Below are 19,700 nucleotides of genomic sequence, written 5' to 3' on the forward strand. Positions count from 1 at the left end.
TTTGCACGTTTACGCTAATCTTGTCATACACAAATCGGAGCTGTGAAGTCTTGTCGCTAGTACACCCAGGAATATTTAGCAACTCATCCATGTGTGTTGAAATTATGTTCTGGGGCCTTCCGAAACGATTCTGCAAAATTTCAAGAGCCGATTGATAATTCGCGTCCGTTCGATTCAATCCTTGTGTAGCGCTGGCTGCTTGTCCTTCCAGCAACGAGTACAAATGGTTACATTTATCGATCGGGCTTAGATGAGGATTTTTGTGAATGGAGCTGTTAAAGCCATCCCAGAAAGTCTTCCATTGAGTAATTACACCTCTAAACTTCGGTAGAACGAGTTTAGGTAACTTTGCCTTTGGATTAGCTAACGAGCTAGAGTTAGTTTGTTGAACCATACCTGCATGATCGGTGCTCCCCGATGATTGCGTGTTTCCAGCGTGTAGTGTGTTCGCATTCGAGCTCCCCGACGCCTGAAGTGAAGGAACTCCAGAATCCAAATTTAACGTTGCATTCGCGTGTAGATTTCCAGATATAGGAGGCGACTCCAGGGACGCCAAGGGCACCTTAATTCCACCAATTTTCGTGATGTTCAACTTGTCGGCGCTCATTTCGACAGCGGCAAACGCATCCGTGATCCTTCGCCGTGTTTCCAACGCTCTCTCGTTAATTTCGTACAATTCTTCCATCTCGAATTCGATGTGTTCGACCTTGCATGTTTCGAGAATCGCTTCGTCGAGGGATTTCACAATTTGCAAATTCTCTAATAACTATTCCGCCAGAGTTTTCAATTGTGGTCGATTCAAGACCTCATCCTTCAGCAAATCATGTGCTTCCTTCGCAAGCTTCGTCAATACAGTTCGATTACCACCGCATTTAGCGCGAGACCGCGCTAATTCCTCGCTCATTTCGTCGTTTGCGTGTTCACAGCCCCAAGTTGGGCGCTATATCAAACATTTCGAGTTCGTCCACAGCTAAATTTAAATTGTTTAATCGTTTGATTCACATTCCAACATAACTAAGCGAGAATCATACAGAATGTGTGAAAAAGAATGCCTAGCTAGCTTACGAGAGCATGTGCTCTGAATCACGTGACTATGAACTGTCAATCATTTCTTACACTGTTCTTTACAAGGGCTTCAAAGAGTTAAATGAGGTGACTTCGAGGAAAACATTTTTTAATCGATTAAGTGAAATCTGATCAATTAGTTCTTTTGCTTTGTAGTACAAGGGCTTCAAAGAGCTAAATGAGTTGACTTCGAGGAAAACATTTTTTAATCGATTAAGTGATATCTGATAAATTATTTGTTTTGCTTTGTATTGCGAAGGAAGCAGGTTTCCTTTCAGCACGGCACTCTGTCTAAGTGTAAGTCCCCCTTAACCCTACATGTTGGCTTTGCTTTCACCGTTTTGCATTTGCGTGCACGAAATGAAAAGAGAAATACGTCAGTAGGTTAACTAATCGATTTTCTTCCAGCGACCGAACATCTGGTCTTCGATCTTGAAATCAGTGGCTGAGACTATTGGCACTTTTGTAAAGGAGTGGCTTCGAGCATCCTCAAGATAACTAGATAAAACATCTTCACATGAATTGTAGTGACGATTGACTGCATATCGACCTAAAGTTAGGCTTTAATCGACAATAAATCTAGCCTAAATGACAAACATGGTTGATACTCACACAAAAGACAAAAGAAGGCTGACAATAATGACTTCTGGCCCATAGGCCACAGGGGACCTATAATCATATAAAATATTCATAGAAGTTAATATTGTCTATTACGACATTCACCCTGTTCTTCAAGATAAGTCTAACCGCTGGGCGCCTGATTCGCTCCGAGCGCGACAGTGTGGTCTGTTCAGAGTTAGCAGTTACATCGACTTGGTTACAGTGGTTGCTATCGGTGCCTCTTGTTGCACAGAGGAATTTCTGACTGTAGTTCCTGGCACAGGATCTTGAGGAAGGTTTTGGACTTCAGTCCTAGGTCAGGGTTCTGGCGCAAGATGCTTCGTTGACACCCTTGTCTCCCTACCATCCGGATAGCGTAGAAATGCATAACTTGGGTTGGCCTGGAATAGCTCCACCTTATCGACTAATGGATCAGTTTTATTTGTGCGGGCATGACGCTTGAGAAGTACAGCACCTGGTTATGCCATCCAAGTCGGAATCGATGCGCCAGAAGAGGATCGTCTAGGAAACTTTAAGAAGCGCTCATGAGGGGTCTCGCTCGTGGCAGTACACAGTAGGGACCGGATGGAATGTAGGGCATCTGGTAGGACAACCTGCTAATACTTGGTATGTAGATTCTTATAATTAGACTTGAAGGACGTTTCAACGGCCTTCCATACGATACCGTCATACCTTTCAACCTGACCGTTTCCAGCAGGATTGTAGCTGGTTTTTCGACTTGTGGCGATCCCTTTTCCTTATAGGAATGCTTGCAGTTCATGGCTCATGAATGATGCACCACGATCTTAGTGCACAAATGCTGGCATGCCAAACAAGGAGAATAGCGTAGTTAAGCACTTGATTACTGTAGGCGTTGATATATCAGAGCACGGAAACACAAACAGGAACCTAGAGTATTCATCGACTATGTTCAAGAAATACTTGTTTCCGTTGTTGCTTGATAATGACCCTTGAAATCGATATTAGGGACTTTAAGCACTCAGGACGGCAACGGCACGGAAGACGTCGATTAAAAAATTAGTTTCTACATTTAGTTAGAGTTTCGAGAATGGCTGCATGTGTTTACCGTCTCATAGGGCGCCAGACCTCAAACTCAACATAACGCATAAAAGTAGCGTTGAGTTCCAAATGTAAATTAAAATAATTTGCCGCCGCAGTTTCGCTTCGCAGACGACTCAAATTTTGGTGACATCATGTTGTCATTTTGCATAGGACGGCTAAGAAATGTACAAAGTTTTAAAACACACGTGTTGGGCTATTGTTCTGCCAATTAGATCTATTCTTTTTCCACGTTGTCGTTGCCGCCGCCGTCGTGGTTAGCTTAAAGTCCCTCATGATTCTTTCGAAGGGTTAAGTTACTTTAACGAGTAGGACTTCCTGAGGCTTATGATATCGAGACTTAAATTCAGCGCAGATTTGACACTGGCCATGATGTTTTCGAACGTACGCTTCTAGTAAAGCCATTCTTTCGTCGCTGAGGCTTATGATATCGAGGCTTAGATTCAGCGCAGATTTGACACTGCTTTGTGACACTCTTAACGTCATCCAATGAATAAGGTAAGTTCTTTGTACGAATAAAGTGGTTGAGTCTTGTAATACCAGGGTGACATAGCGCTTCATGGAGGCTGTACAAGAAGTCTTGAGGTGCAGAAGCACAGGTTGCCCTTTAGAGTGCATCAGGGAGTACATTCTGTTTCCCTGGGCGGTATATGATATCGACGCTATAACATGTAAGTTCGAGTCTCCAACGCATGATTTTGTCGTTCTTTATTTTACCTCGGTTTCGTTGATCGAACATGTAAGATACCGATTTTTGGTCGGTTCTCAGAGTGAAATGTCGTCCTGTCAGGAAGTGTCTCCGGTGCCTGATAGCTTCAATGATAGCTTGAGCTTCTTTTTCTATGGCAGCATGCTTAAGCTCGCTTCCTTGTGGTGAGCGTGAAAAGAAAGCGACAGGCCTGCCGTCTTGACTGAGTGTGGCTGCTAGTGCTACATCAGATGCGTCAGTCTCAACTTCAAATGGTATAGTTTCGTCAATAGCGGTAACAAAGGCTTCTTCTACAGCTTTCTTCAAGCTGTCAAACGTGGTAATGGCTTCAGGTGACAGAGGGAACGACTTAGAGCTTCTAAGTGGCTTCATGCGGTTGGAAAACTCTGGTATCCACTTTAAGTAGTAATAAAACAAACCGAGGCACCTGTTGAGTGATTTGGAATCGTACGGCACAGGTAGGTTGCGTAGAGGGCTTAGCCTTTCTGGGTCTGGACAAATAATGCCTTCTTCAACCGCATATCCAAGAATAGCAAGTTTTCGGGTCGATAAGACGCTTTTTGAGTCGTTGTAACAGATGTTCTTTTCTTTTGCCGCGGCAAGAAATTTTTCAATGTTTGGGTCATGCTCTTGTTGGTCTTTCCTGCAGATGGTGATGTTGTCAAGATAAGGGTACGCCGCAATGAGATTGTTCTGGTCAGTGAACTTCATCATCTCACGCTGAAAACAAGCAACCCCATTTGTGAAACCAAATGGGAGACGTGTGAAGCTGGCAGAGATTATTGCGTGCTTCGGAGGCTGTGTATTGCTTATTTTCCTCCTTTAGAGGAACTTGATGGTACGCACTTCGTAGATCAAGTATACCATAAAACTCTGTACTATGCGATGGCATTTACCAAATCATTTATCCTCGGTAGCGGGATGGCGTAGAGCTGTGTAAAGCGGTTAATAGTTTGGGAGTAGTCGATGGCGAGTCTCCTTTTTCGGTTTTCATCCTTGGTCACTACAATTTGTGCCCACCAAGGGGAGTTGCTTGGTTCTACGATCCCTTCGTCGAGTAGCCTTTTAACCTCTTTATCAATGAACTCCATATCATCCTTACTGTAGCAACGAGATTTACTTACAACTGGGAGACGATTTTCAGTCAGAATGGCAAACGGCTCAGCTGGATCCATATAGAGGGTACTGGAGCTACAGAAGGATAGTGGGGGTTGGCTGCCCCCCATACTGAAATGTGATGCTTTCATGTTGTGACCGGAAGTCCAAGCCCAGAATGAGATCGTGGGTGTCGGGTGTTACCACAGAAGTAGCAGTTGGAAAGAGTTGTTTCGACAGCAGCACTCAATGTACTCTCTTGGCCATCAGTAGGTTTTTAAGGGTCGGCAGGAACAGCTGCATTGATGAGTGTATTCGGAGTTGCATATGACTCGGAACTCTTCATGGCTGACTCAAGAGATCTAGCCTGATCAAACATAGTATTTAAGTCAAGGGTTTTGTTTTCCAAAAGCGTTTGACGTATTAGATTTGACTGTAATCTAATAATAAATGCATCTCTAGTACTCTCTTTACAGTATATATTGTACCACTGTGACGTTTTTGAAGTCACAATCTTTGCTTACTGCTGTCAGGGCTTGCAAATATTCGTCCAGTGTTTCTGTTGAAACTTCTTTTCTAGTAGCTAAGAGATGACGAGCGAAGACCTCGTTTTTCGGTTTGATAAAGGGAGCCTGAAGAGTTTCGATAGCTATTTCTTAATCTTCGCAATCTTCTATGTGTTGAAAGATGCTTGGTGAGACAAAATTGAATAAGACTGCAATTTTATCCAAACCTTCTTGTGGCACAGGTAGCCCAAGCTCACTACTAGAAAAACGGACGTGACTCTTACCGTGTTGCGTAACGTTTTATATTTATAAAGGTTTGTATGGGATGTTATCGGTTTGCCTTAAAAGAGAGAAAAAAATGTCTTGTTTTGAAATAAAATGGGCTTACCTTATTGCCTTGTTGTTTTCTTTGTTGATTCCGAGCGTCTCAGGCCATTTTGAAGCGTTTTCGGCGAGTTAGCGCTATGTTGGTGTTCAACTGCTAAAAGAAAGGTAAGGCCGGAAACCTATTTTAGAAGCGTCCGTCGCCCGAAGCGAATAATTCCGTCAAAAAATTACCACCAGTCTCGATTCCTCCAGAAAATGAAAGCAGAGATGTTGCAGTTCCATTTTCCATTCACTCGATTCACAATTCCTCCCACAGATCTTTCACTAACGATACTTTTATCTCCAGATCGATCGGCTTTCCAATTTCGACTTGGCTACTTGAAACGTTCGCGGCCCGTTCGCCGATCGCACAGTATGTTGGGTAACAAAAATAAGCCCGGCGAGGGTAGCCAGCGGCCTGCAGTCCAAAAACAATAAATTAGTAAACACACTTCCATTCGATGTTGATTGGTCGATCAAAACAATGCGGTCTTGACAAAACCTCTCGAGGGGACCAGGGGAGCTAACGGGTTTGATTTTGGACTGCAGGCCGCTGGCTACCCTCGCCGGGCTTATTTTTGTTACCCAACATACTGTGCGATCGGCGAACGGGCCGCGAACGTTTCAAGCAGCCAAGTCGAAATTGGAAAGCCGATCGATCTGGAGATAAAAGTATCGCTAGTGAAAGATCTTTGGGAGGAATTGTGAATCGAGTGAATGGAAAATGGAACTGCAACATCTCTGCTTTCATTTTCTGGAGGAATCGAGACTGGTGGTAATTTTTTGGCGGAATTATTCGCTTCGGGCGACGGACGCTTCTAAAATAGGTTTCCGGCCTTGTCTTTCTTTTAGCAGTTGAACACCAACATAGCGCTAACTCGCCGAAAACGCTTCAAAATGGCCTGAGACGCTCGGAATCAACAAAGAAAACAACAAGGCAATAAGGTAAGCCCATTTTATTTCAAAACAAGACATTTTTTTCTCTCCTTTAAGGCAAACCGATAACATCCCATACAAACCTTTATAAATATAAAACGTTACGCAACACGGTAAGAGTCACGTCCGTTTTTCTAATAGTGAGCTTGGGCTGCCTGTGCTTGTGGTAGAACGGCCATGAAGTTTACGAACGTACACTTCCAGTGAAGCCATTCTTTCGTCGCTGTTTCACTGTTTGGGTCGGGTTCTAGCCGATCTAGCCGTGGGACTTTATCCATTTTACTCTTGACTTAATGTTGATTAAACTGTAGTGACGATTGACTGCATATCGACCTACAGTTAGGCTTTGATCAACATTAAATCTAGCCTAAATGACAAACATGGCGGATACACACACAAAAGGCAAAAGACCGCTGACAATAATGACTTCTGGCCCATCGGCCACAGCGGACCTATTATTATATAAAATATTCATAGATGTGAATATCGTCTATTACGACATGAATATTAAGAAATTTTCCATGTAATGAAAAGAAGGTCAGGTGTGGTGAATGTCGTTAAAAATCTAGCAATAAATGCGTCCGAGATTCTTTCATAAAATCAACTGTGTTCGCTAGAACACTATTAAGTGCGTAGGTGCATTATTGTATCTCCACTCAAAAGTTCTGAGCTATGGTATCTGGACTATACAAATAGAAGTCCATTGCACTATATATGGGCAGTTTATGAAACAAATAAAGCTGCTGTCGATGGATGTTGTGGACACATATCCAGATACATCTCCTTTCAGTGTTAGTGACCATCTTTATTCTCGATTAGTCATCACAGAAGACCCAAGAGGAGAATAGTTTACAAAACGTTTTTGAAGTGTTGGGGAATAAATATTCTAGGACTGAACATACAAGGGTCTTCATGTAAGTGATCTCCTGAGTAGAACAAAAATCAAGTGAAGTAAATGATTTAAACACATCTCATTCTACTTGTGGGTATACTTCTAACTGAAGCCTTAACTTAACAATTTATGAATTAAACTTTGCTTTCGTTTGGTTTACAATTCATCTTTTAATTGGTCAGTCCTCAAAAAATGCATTATCAAAATAGCTTCACATGCAACAGCGAGTCAACAAACACTCAGTTTTACATATTTTTTAAAAGATAAGCCTGCAGGCCAGCTGAAATTATAAGTGGTTATTGTTATAAATTAGCAACAACTAGTATGACGACTACTAAACACCTTGAATTTATCTTTATATACTTCACATATAAGTAAAAACAGGAAGAACAGTATAACGTTTCTGAAGATCTAACTTTAGAAACTCATCACTCTTCATCACTATGAATGTCCAAAAGTACAGGGCAGAAGCTTTCAATCAACTAACGAAGCAACTTAGGTAACTGCTTTTTTTTACAATAATCCAATGTGGTCACCCATATCAAGGTACTGCAGTAGCAGTTGACAATAGCCATCACTAGCAAATTGTACTATCAATTGTTAAATCTCACTTTTACAAGAGTTAGTAGTCTTCCATAGATTCTGAAAGCTATCAATATTCATCTGTTCTTACGCATATGTACAAGCAAACAGGTTAAAGACAACTTATATAACCAAACAGTTGTAGTCTTCAATATTCACTTTCTTCGCCATGTGCATATTAATGAAGTCACTCACCAAAGTATCAAATTTCTAGTTGCAAAAAGCTGAGAAGAAATGAACAGAAATTCTTAAATTAACCACCCTCGCCAGGGCCGACCACCCCTCACTTCCACTTTGGTGTTGCGCGGTGTTTCATTGGTAAAATTCAAAATTGAATTCTTTTAAGGAAAATCCTCCTTTGTGGTGAATAAACAGAATCCTTCACCGGAATATGGGAGGGTTTATGTCGGAAACAAATAATTTAGGTTATTTTTATTCCCAACTTGAGAAGTAGTCAATACTTTAAAAGAAAAATACACCCACAATGTATCATCAAGACAAATTTATGCTATATAATTTAAGGCTGCGATCCAAACCAATTGATTTAGAGGCAGATCTTTCTTGATATCCCTTTTCAGTGGCCAAGAGTTCATTTTCTATTTCAACGGCTTCCATTTCTTTTGTCAGTTGTGTGTAGGCTCTCATAAAAGCGTGTTTTCTCTTGACAGTGGGTGGTTTTCATTTCAACTCTGGGTGGGATTTATTATGTTTAGTAGGCTGCAATAATAATTATAAGAGCATAATGGTTCAAGATCAACATAGTTGAGATGGGGATCTAGAGCTATGTTAAAGTGCCCCATATTTCTCTAATTACCCAACAATAATAATAATAATAATAATAATAATAATGATAATAATATTAATAATGATAATATTGTTTTATTTTTTTTTTTTATTTATTTTGTTTTAACGACTTTACCGAGTGTGACTAGACCCGGAAGGGTTAGTGCGAACGGAACACAAGGTCTATGCGAGGCACCACCCCTCCCCCCAATTCACCCTGGATAGACAATGCACAAAGATAGACCACAACACCAGGCACTACGTGCCCTACTCTTTTCGAGGAGTGTGTGGGTTCTTTAACGTCCCACAAATTGGTAATGCAGGTAACGTAGGCCTTTCTTTACACAATAAATTCGATCGATCTTTTTTTATTTTTTCTTTTCTTTATAAGTACCGTATTTTCTCGATTAAACGCCGGACCCTGATTAAACGCCGGCCACGAAAAAACGCCGGACCCCGATTAAACGCCGGCCTCGAAAAAACGCCGGGTCAAAACTGCCGATTTTTAACAAAACGCCCTTGGCGTTTAATCGGGGTCCCGGCGTTTATTCGGGGTCCGGCGTTTATTAATGAAAGGCAATTTCATGCTATTTTTCTAGGTTGATATATCATTACCGATCCCAGGAAACCTAAGGGCAGTTTGTCAGTGCTGGACGATTTTTCCCTGGATTACCCGAAGTTACAGTATTATGGTACCGTACATGCTGCACGTGTACTATGTTGCAATCAAGATCTGTATCACTAACAAACAGCACATAAACAATATATGAATGATGTATAACAAGTAGTCAATATAGATATGAATGCAAAGGTTTAAGTCTATAAACGGGATACCACGTTACCGAAAAACACTGGAAAGATATCGCGATCAGTGAAGGTCTTACTGTATGCTATGAAGAAAACAACAAGTACGACCCAGGTGCAATGGCTGTTTATCGTGTGCATGGACCTGGTAACAAAAGGATAAATGTCGGGCATATACCCATCGAGCTGTCATCGACCCTTTGGTTCTTCGTCAAACATGGAGAGAATATCTCAGCTAAAGTGAGACAGAAAAACTATCGAGCAAGCAATTTGGAACAAGGTGGCCTTGAAGTCCCTATTTCAGCGCAATACGTGATTTCCTCCCAGAAAGGACAACACATGAAGAGACTGAAACAACTTATAAACAAACGCTGGAGGGATCCTCGCGATTCAAACGACAATGAACTCTACAACACAGGAAAGAAAGTACGTCAATAATACAACATAAACACGGATACATTGCTATATTTTATTTCGCTGTGCAGCAACTATTCCAGTTATATTACGCCGGTATTTTTCCTTTGAACGTTTATTAAAATATCAAAACAACATACTCTACTTGGTATGTCGTAACAGTGCCATTCAAGAGGTTACTATTTACTTGTAATCGGTCCTTGTGACTTCCACCCCGAATAAACACCGGGGCCCCGATTAGACACGCCGGCGTTTAATTAAAAATCGGCGTTTTTTCGAGGCCGGCGTTTAATCGGGGTCCGGTGTTTAATCGAAAAAATACGGTAATATCGAAAATTAATAATCCATATCAAAAGCAGAAGAATTAAGCACTTTACTGCAATTGATGCCTGTTTTTGGTTGTTGGCTATACTTCTCCCAACGAAAAAACACAATCTTTAATGGTGATTTGACAATAACCTGAGTAAACATGGATTACCGTCTAATTAAAAACCAAAATTTCAATATGTGGCCATTCCCCAATCAGGTTCATCTTATGGCTGTTTAGTGTCCAAGTGCTCTTGTTCTAGGAAATATAATGATTGGTTTGGGTTTTTTCGCAAGCGCTTTTCACAAGAGCTGTCAAAATCTGAATATATTAGTGAGAATTTACACTAGTTAGCATATTGTGGTTGCGTTGATGGACTAAGCGTATTTGCGGAAAAGCCGAAAACTCTGCTTTTGATTAAAAGTATTTCGCTAAACTCTATTTTACACCCGTAACGGAAAACATACCTGATAGACATGTAGTCCAGTTTCTATCCAACTACTGATCTCGTTTTCGTAGATAACGCAAAAGCTCACTTTCAAAAATATTCGGTCAAAGGTCAAGATTTCAAATTTGAGGAAATTTTTGTTGAGCATTGGGAGTAAAGGCAGATTTGCTTTCGTTTTGTTTCCAGTGTTCCAATGTTGTAACTTTGGAACACTTTCAAACTGCTCCTCCAGTCTAACGGCATAACCATGTACAGCTTTGTCCAACCAATAGGATGGGCACTAAAGGCAAGCAAATCGTCAAGAGCGCGATTTAACGAGAAGCAGAAGAATTAGCGACTGGGTAAGTTCCTGATCATTGAGTAAACAGGGCAAAAAGTCAACACTGCCTCAGTTGGTCGCTCGATGATAACCGTAAAGGACACAAATGGTGACCGTTTGTTTAATAGCTCTGAACCATTGACCACTCGGCAGATCACCAGCTACTTTTCCGCCTGGTGTCCAAGCGTTCCGGCTCTAAGGTCTCCACCCCATCCAAAACGAGTTCGATAACGAGGAAAGTGCAGAAGCCGAAATGCATTTCAGCGGCCTTAGAGCAGAAGTTCTTAATAACATCCTACCTGCCCATCCCATCAGCTTCAACAACTACAACCTATGTGAGATGATGGAACGAGCCAAGTTGCCGTCATTTGCCTAGTCAATGCTTAACATTAAGAGAATTTAACTCAACTTTCAAATCCCCACCAGTGATATCAAGGGACTTAAAAAAGCCCCATACCAGAGCCGAATTGAGGAGATAGATAGATAGATAGTTTAATAACAAAAATAAAAATACTTTGCAGCCATAAGCTGAATTGCGTACTTTTCAAAATTATTTATAACTACAGATATAAGACTATATAAAACTACAAAATTTACTAAAAATTATAAAACCTAAACTAATTACAATTATATAGCAATGGAATAAAACGCAGTCGATGCTAAGACCCTAGATTAGTCCTCGCGGACATAGCTGGAATGAATGAAGGCTTAAAACGATCAGTGCGGAGGCGCGGCATGTTAAAAACGCGCTGGCGTCTTGTGTTGTACGCTGAATGATGTCTACCTGACAGCAAACTATCTAATTTATGAAATGGATTTGAGATGGACAAAAACAGATGCGTACATAACTTCTCGCGTTTGTCGTAGAGCGAAGCTAAACCATCTCTTGGCCACTACGAACTCAACGCGTTAAATGACTACTTTGGTGACCTATGTACTGACCACGCCTACATAAAGCCAACACCTCTGGAGATTAGTGAAGATCAGGAAGTCCCAGAAATCTCAGAGCGACAAGTCCTGAATTCTCTTATGCGTATAAAGAAAACAGCAACCGGACCAGATGGCATCCCGTATACTATATGGAAAGACCACGCCGAGCTATTCGTTCCAGTTATCACCAGGATTTGGAATCTGTCTCTTAGAACACACGCCTGGCCTGTCTCTTGGAAAAAGTCAGACCTGAACCCCTTGCCGAAGGTTGATCTCCCTAAGGGAATATCAGACTTCCGCGGAATAAATGTGACACCTGTCATCGCAAGGTGCTTTGAGAAAGCTGTCTTAGGAACACACGCAAGGGAGACCTTCGATGAACATTCTGGGATCTCACACTTTGCATACATAGAGGGAGGGAGCTGTACCAATGCTCTACTGACTATCCAACATACTGTCAATCAATAGCTTGATATCCCAGAGTGCAAAGCGGTACGCCTATTCGCTATGGATTTCAGCAAGGCTTTTGATAGTGTGAAACACGATCTCCTCTCACACAAATTGAAGCAACTCCCCCTAAATCCTTATATAGTTAACTGGTATCTAAGCTTCTTGGAAGACAGGCAGCAGAGAGTCATTAGAAATGGGTTTATTGGTAAATGGAAAAGTGTCAACAAAGGTACCACCCAAGGAAGTGTCAGCGGGCCGCACTTGTTCAATGTCTTTCTCAGTGATTTAGAGATACACTTGGACAATAAGAGCGTGCTGGTAAAATATGCAGATGATACAACCATTATCTCGCCTGTGATAGGTGATAATGACAATTATATCGCACTGATTAATCAGTTTTCCCAGTGGTCTAGAAGTAATGGTATGTGTAGCAATCCATCTAAGTGCAAGGAAATCATTTTCCGCAAGAAAGGTTGTACAATAGAGTTTCCGATTGTGTCTGGAATACCACAGACAAAAGAGCTTACTATTTTAGGGGTAACATTTCAGGAAGATAGTAGGTTTATAACACATATTCGGGAAAAACTAATCAAAGCAAACAAGTGCCTGTTCATTTTAAGATCTTTAAGGAAAGAAGGGTACAATCAGGCCGAAGTAGACCATCTGTTTCTAAATCTGGTTCTACCAAATATATTATACGGGCTGTCCGTATTTGGCGCTGTAAATTCCGAATTAACAACAATCCAATGTTTCTTAGATCGATGTTATAAGCGCAAGTATACATCCGACCACATTAATGTTTATGAATTGTTAGATCAACAGGACACACGTATCTTCAAGAATGTTTTTAATAATACAATACACCCTTTAAGAGCTATAATGCCAAAAAAGAAATCAACCAAGTACAATCTGAGGAAAGAGACAAGTCACCATCCTAAAATAAACACTGATAGGTTCAAAACCACGTTTGTCAATCGCTTAATTTTTAAACATAATCTAGTCTTATAAATTTTATCTTGATTTTCTCTGTAATTTATATATATAGCTTCTTTTAATGTTGTAACATAGGATATGTGATTATTTATCTTATGACTTAATAAAGATTAAATTCAAATTCAATACCTATCTAAGGAGTCATGATATGACAGTTCTGGTGAAATAGTAGATAATGCGCGCCTTTGGACCTTTTTGATGTCATCACTAAGATACGTGAGTAAAGCATGATGGAATATTTGTGCGCTGTATTCCAGAACAGGACGTATTGTTGTACAATAAAAATTAGTTATATCTTCCTCTGGAACGCGGGCTCTCCTTTGGAGGACTAAAAAGTATAATCGTTTGTTTGCTTTTTTCATGGAATCATTAACGTGGTTATTCCACTTAAGGTTACGCGAAATGAAATAGTCACGCCCAGAATCTTAGCGGTCTCTACAGTCTCTAATTCCTTGCCGTCTACCAGGAGAGGAGTGAAATGGTGTTTCTGCCTTTTGAAGTCGATGACCATGACTTTGCATTCATCGGCGTTAAGCTGCATTAGCTGTGCTTTGGACCAAACCTCCATGACTTTGACAGCGGTTCGGGCATCACCTGATGCATTGCGCGGGACGATCTCTGACACCGTCCCGCCATCAACGTACTTCCAAGTTTGAACCTTGGGAATTCTCAGATCGTTTATCATTAGCAGGAAGAGACACGGCCCCGATTTTTTCCCCTGGGGTGCGCCAGTTGGGACGGGGCCCCACTCAGAGAAACAATTAGCAGAAAGTTGTACGAGTTGATAACGATGCACTATGAAGTCGACCACCCAACGTGCCACGCCCCGGGGAATGTTGAGACTGTAGATTTTACGGGTGAGCAGTTGATGGTCAATGTAGTCAAAGGCCTTGCGATAGTCGAACAGGACCACCCTGACTGCAGATCCCCTGCCATCTGTTGCGCGCGTCCAGTGGTAGAGCATGGATGTCAGAGCTTGGGCCATGGAGGATCTTGGTAAGGCTCCAAACTGGTCGGGATCGATAATTTTGAATACAGCCGGACCGACAAACGCAGATACCACGAAGTCCTCGGCTAACTTAGAAATGGTTGGTGTAAGGGAGATGGGTCGTAAATGCTTATTGATGATTTCAACAGGTTTCTTTTTTGGAATGGGTACCACGTCCGCTAGCTTCCAAAATGGGGGGAGATGTTGCTTAGCAAAGCTATAATTAAGGATGGAAGTAAACATAATAGGCTGGGCGATAATGTCAGCGTATTCCTTTAGCGCCCAACTAGGTATTCCGTCGGGACCCGCAGCCTTGCGGGGGTTCAATTTTCTAAGCGCACACAAAGCATCGATCTCAGAAATGGTTAGCACCGCCGAGCACGCTTCGAAGGGTGGAGTAGTAGCGAGTGGCGAAAAGGACTTCACAGGGTCCAGAAAAGCAGAATTGATTGCGTTTGCGACATCACGGTCTGGGAGATGGTGATCCAGACCCTCAACATGGAGTAGCAAGCGCAGGCTGTCTGAACCTCACGCAGGAGTCATCCCAGCGATACGCTTGACCTCTCCCCACCACTGGGAAGGCTTGGTGTTCTTTAAATCTTGTACTTTCGAGGAGTTTTTGAAGAAATGTAGGTGCCATCAGTCCTAATCTTTAAAGTACTCACCAGTGATATTAGCTGCTGCATTTCTTCAACTCTGCTCTGGTATTGGTATTTTTACGTCCCTTAAGATGCTTCTTTGTTTTGTAGTGAACTTAGGACAAAGCATTTTTGGAGTTTATATTACAGAACCACAGCTGAATCTGTCTCTTAGAGACTAATAGTATATGGATGATACTGAGAGGAAGCGATAAGATATCGCCTGAAACTGGGACTTTAACCCCAGCGTTCAGAACGAAACACTTGGGGAGTATTTTCAATTCTTTTATGGACTGTTGTCATAAACCTCTCCTCGACACACCACAGACGTATCTGTCATTTATAGAAAAATATTTTCCAGTCAGCATTTTTTAGCCCTCCAGTTCAGTTTTCCATGTTGGCTAAATGCAACTCGCGTGCTCTTTATAGGCTGTTAAAGGCGTTTCTTGTTATTAAACTCGCTTCTAAAATGTCAGATCGCTAAGCCCACTCCCAGCCCCTTCCCAATCAAAATAAAATTCCTTAGTTTTTACCTACTTCATCTAACAGCTGCTTGGTAGAAGTTGTAATAACGACACATATAATCAGTGGCATGATCATTTCATTAAGGAGTGTGGAGCTATTGGTCGAATTTTAGTGAATGGGTTAAGATCAGTTTCCTACTTCCCTTTGTTCTTAACAAAAGCTTTCATGTGCTACTGCCTGTTTGATGCAGAAGTTCCTGAAGGCATTATTCTTGAGTCTTTCATGAAATACTTGTCTCCTGTCGAAGAAGAGCTGGTTACAAATTTTCTTGGAAAAGCTGAGTTTGCAGATGAAAATAATGATTTGTTTGATTTCCCAGAGAGATTCAATTGTAGGTCACAGGTCAGTCCAGAGAATATCAAGAAAGTGCTTGTAGAGATTGCCAATCAAGAACTGATACAGAAGCCTCATGTCATGGTTGCCACCTGGCAGCCTATTGTCAAAGAGCTGAAACAGTATCCACAGTTTCGGACCATTGTAGGTATTCAAGGCTTTTATGATAGAATTAATCCAACAAACAAGAAAGTTCTTAATTCACTTGAAGCACAGCCAAACACTGAAGCAGAATAAGATGCGCTAAAATTTCTGCCAAGATACATACGAAGATTGGACAATGCAAAACTAATCCAGTTCTTAAGGTTCACAACAGCTTCTGATGTCTTAATTACCAACAAGACTGAAGTCTCTTTTACCAGACCGGAAGGTGCTAGTTCCAGACCTATAGCTCACAATGTGGGCCGCTCCTGGAATTGCCTTCCACTTATTCCAATTTTGTTGAATTCAGACAGCAGTTCAATAATATTTTGGAAAATAGTAGCTGGGAAATGGACATTATGTTAGTTAACTCTTTAAGCCACATTGTCATCATGCAAATTCACACTCGTGACTACATGTACTATTAAATATTTTTTATAGTTTTACTTTGAGGAAGGGAAAGGCCTCAATGAATTTCATACTCTACTGCGAGGATCGTGCCTCATACGAACATCATAGTATCAAATTGTGAGGGGACATTTTGTTTAGAACCTTGATTTTCTTCCTTATTTTGTAAATGGTTGTGTTAATTTTGGTTATAGAAGGAATTATTTGCCTGTTATTGATCAAAGGACCTGATATTGTTGTGTTGTTTCCTCTGCAACCTTCACCCACTGGAAAATTAAGTCTCAGTCTTGGAGGGAAAGCAAAAGACCAGCAAATACCTAAGATCCAGTTGTGAAAAATTACCAGCTGGCAAACAACTTTTTCACGGGTTTACTGCTAAACGTGCGATAATTTCTCTAGTTCAATGGACATTCTTTGAGTGAATGGGGTAATTGTTTCTTAGAACTGCTTCTTGTGTCTAATTTGCTTAGCAATTAAACTTCTGTATCATTCATAATATTCATAATTTGCTTTCGAAAATGTTTCACATAGCATTGCCATGTAACTACTAGTGATATTTTTTCAAGATTCTTAATCTAATGGTCCTAATTTTCTCTCAGTGTATCGCTAAAACTTCTAATTAATCTGCACAGAATGTTTTTATTTGAAATTGTAATTATTTTCAATGTGCATATGTGGATGAGCCTTCTTGAGCATGAACTCTTAAGAAAAAAAAAATTTCCACTCGTATTTAAGTTGATTTAATAGGTTTTCATCTGTTGATTTCTTCATACTCTTTTGCCTGACAGATAATGAATGAGATTATGAGAGAACAGAGTCAAGATGCAAATATAGAGCCAGAAGCAGTTGTATTAAAGGAAAATCAGGTGATACAGGTGAACTGGATGAACTGCAAGATGACTTAGGGTTGCAAGCTGTTGGGTGCGTTCATACCACTGAGGCGGATGAGGCTCGGGCAGAGGTGACACAGGTGACTGATGAGGGGGTTCAGGACGAGGAGTTAGAGCTGGTGGCTGATGATGGAGCTCAGGCAGAGGTGATACAGCGAACTGATGAGGTTCAGGCAGATGGGGTGTTATTGGCACAGGTGGCTGATGAGAGAGTTCAGGACAAAGAGGTGATACTGGTGGCTTATGATGGACTAGAGTGATTTCCTAAAGAGAAGATTTAATTTGTATTGTATCTGAACTTATCACCCCTCTCTCCATCTCATGTTTGGATCTGTAGTTATGTATATTATCTTTTTTTTCAGATAACTCCATGTGAATCATGCAGGGTAATGAAAGCAGAATTGACTCAGCTGAAAGCTAAGGTGACCCGGTTTAAGAACAAACTTTCTTCCAACCAAGAGCAGTGGGTTCAAACATTCAAAGGAAGTCAAGAGCAGAATCGTCTTTTTATGGTCAATACTGGTAAGATTACAGGTGTCATGTCAAAAATGAAACTGATTAATCTGACAAAATTTAATTTCCAGGTAATTACCTTTTTTCAAGCACACTACACTGATTTTCTCGTTTTTCTAATTTCCCATTTATATTATAAACTTTTTTGTAACATTTAAGCTGTCCAAACCGAACCAGTTGTTGAAACAGAGGATACCAGCCCGACAAAGTCTATGGATCAACCAACTGAGCAGGACTAAGATTTTGATGAAGACACAACTGATGTCAGTAGCACTACCTGGCATCATGATGATGACCCTACCTGGGACCCTGAAGAAATTGATAGTGACTATCAAAAAGTTAAAGATGAAGATGACAGTGGCAAAATACATGAAAACCCAAGGTAACTAGCACATTGATTAACTGACCAAAAGTATCTATAAAAAAAAAAACCCAGAGAACTGAATAAAAAAAAGGGCTTTATATTTGCAATAACAATTTATTCTCTTTTTAATAACACATACATGCAATCACTCTTACAGTTTATTTCATGTAATTAAGAAATGTTTCTTTTTATTGCCTTTTAGGTCACACATGGAAGGAAAAGACATCAGGGAAGAACCATAGGGAATAGTCTTTCTATCGAGGTTATTTCTGCTGTTTGAATTCTGCCACTTGTGCTTCTTTCGCAAGCCTAAGATTGCTGTTACACAAACAGGGACCATGTTGACCATAGAATCAGAGTGCAGCAACTGTGGAGAAACAGTCACCTGGAAAAGTCAGCCAGATCTCCTGGGTCGGTTTCCTGCCAGAAATCTACTGCTGAGTTTTGCCGTGTTGTGTGCTGGCACTTCAATAAGGAAGGTGCTTTTGGTGTTTCGACACACGGGTTTGTTGTTTTATCACGAACCAACATACTATTACAACCAAAGGCACCTCCTTATTCCATCTGTAGTGGCTTCCTGGTGAAAGTACCAGAAGAAACTACTAGATATGTTGAAAGACCAAGAAGTTGTGCTGGCTGGCGATGGTCACCATGACAGTATGGGGCACTCGGCCAAGTATGGAACATACACAATATTTTGTTGTACCATTGGTTTAATCGTCCACATTGTCCTTTTAGCTCCCTTTTAATTTTAAGCTGACGCGTATGCTTGCCATATTTTTAGATTATGGTATATTGGCTCATAAACCATAACGGCTAAGCCAATAAAAACTCTTGAATTGCATTATCCAATGATCCAGTTTTTAATAAGAACAATTAGTCTTGAATGATTCTCAATTGTTGTAAAAATTTTTTGAAAGTATGATGTTTATCTTCATTCTTGAAAACATTTATCTGTATCGCAGTTTGATTCCAACTTGTAAAAGGAGGGTGAAACCAAAAACAAGATGATTCTTTGCCTGCACCAACAATAGCTTATTATAATAACATCCCCCACAGTTCCAGCTGGAGTATGACTTGGCTAAATTTTATATGATTATTTTAACTGACCATAACTGTTTCATGTCCAGTAATTCCTAGAAATCCAGAAAGTGCTGATAAACTAAGTAAAGAAAAGCAAAGCAAAGCTTGAATATTCAGGAGAGTTAGAGAGGGAGAGCGTGAGGGCAGATGGCTTGATGCCAGTTATTTTAGGATTTCGGTAATTAAGTTGTCAGTATGCGCTTGGACAGAATATTCCAAGATGTATATGCTATTATTAAAGGATATTGAGATTTTCCAGTGTTTGCGTGTTGCTTTATTTTCATATCATAAGCATTCTGTTTTTACAGAAAGAAGTGCAACAATAATATAACTGTGAAGGTGTAGTCTGATCGTCCGGGTGAGTGTAGTCCTGAGAAGGACTGTTGTCGGTGGCAGTGACTGACGTTTCGACAACCTGTGCGGAAGTCATCATCAGAGTCAAGTGAATGATTGTTGTCAGTAGAATGTTCTTATTCCAGTTCGTGTGAAATGATCGGTTGGTTTTGCCGTGATGTTATTGGCTGTAAGACTCAAGTGA

General features: G+C 40.8%; 2 pseudogenes; both read left to right on the forward strand.

Annotated features, from left to right (window-relative positions):
- Window positions 1-14,526: 14,526 nt before the first annotated feature.
- LOC148719055 (uncharacterized) lies at window positions 14,527-16,332 on the forward strand (annotated as a pseudogene).
- Window positions 16,333-17,103: 771 nt separating this feature from the next.
- On the forward strand, window positions 17,104-19,330 carry LOC111331500 (uncharacterized; annotated as a pseudogene).
- The last annotated feature ends 370 nt before the right edge of the window (window positions 19,331-19,700 follow it).

The sequence above is a fragment of the Stylophora pistillata genome, chromosome 12, assembly GCF_964205215.1.
Source record: "Stylophora pistillata chromosome 12, jaStyPist1.2, whole genome shotgun sequence".
Classification (NCBI taxonomy): domain Eukaryota; kingdom Metazoa; phylum Cnidaria; class Anthozoa; order Scleractinia; family Pocilloporidae; genus Stylophora; species Stylophora pistillata.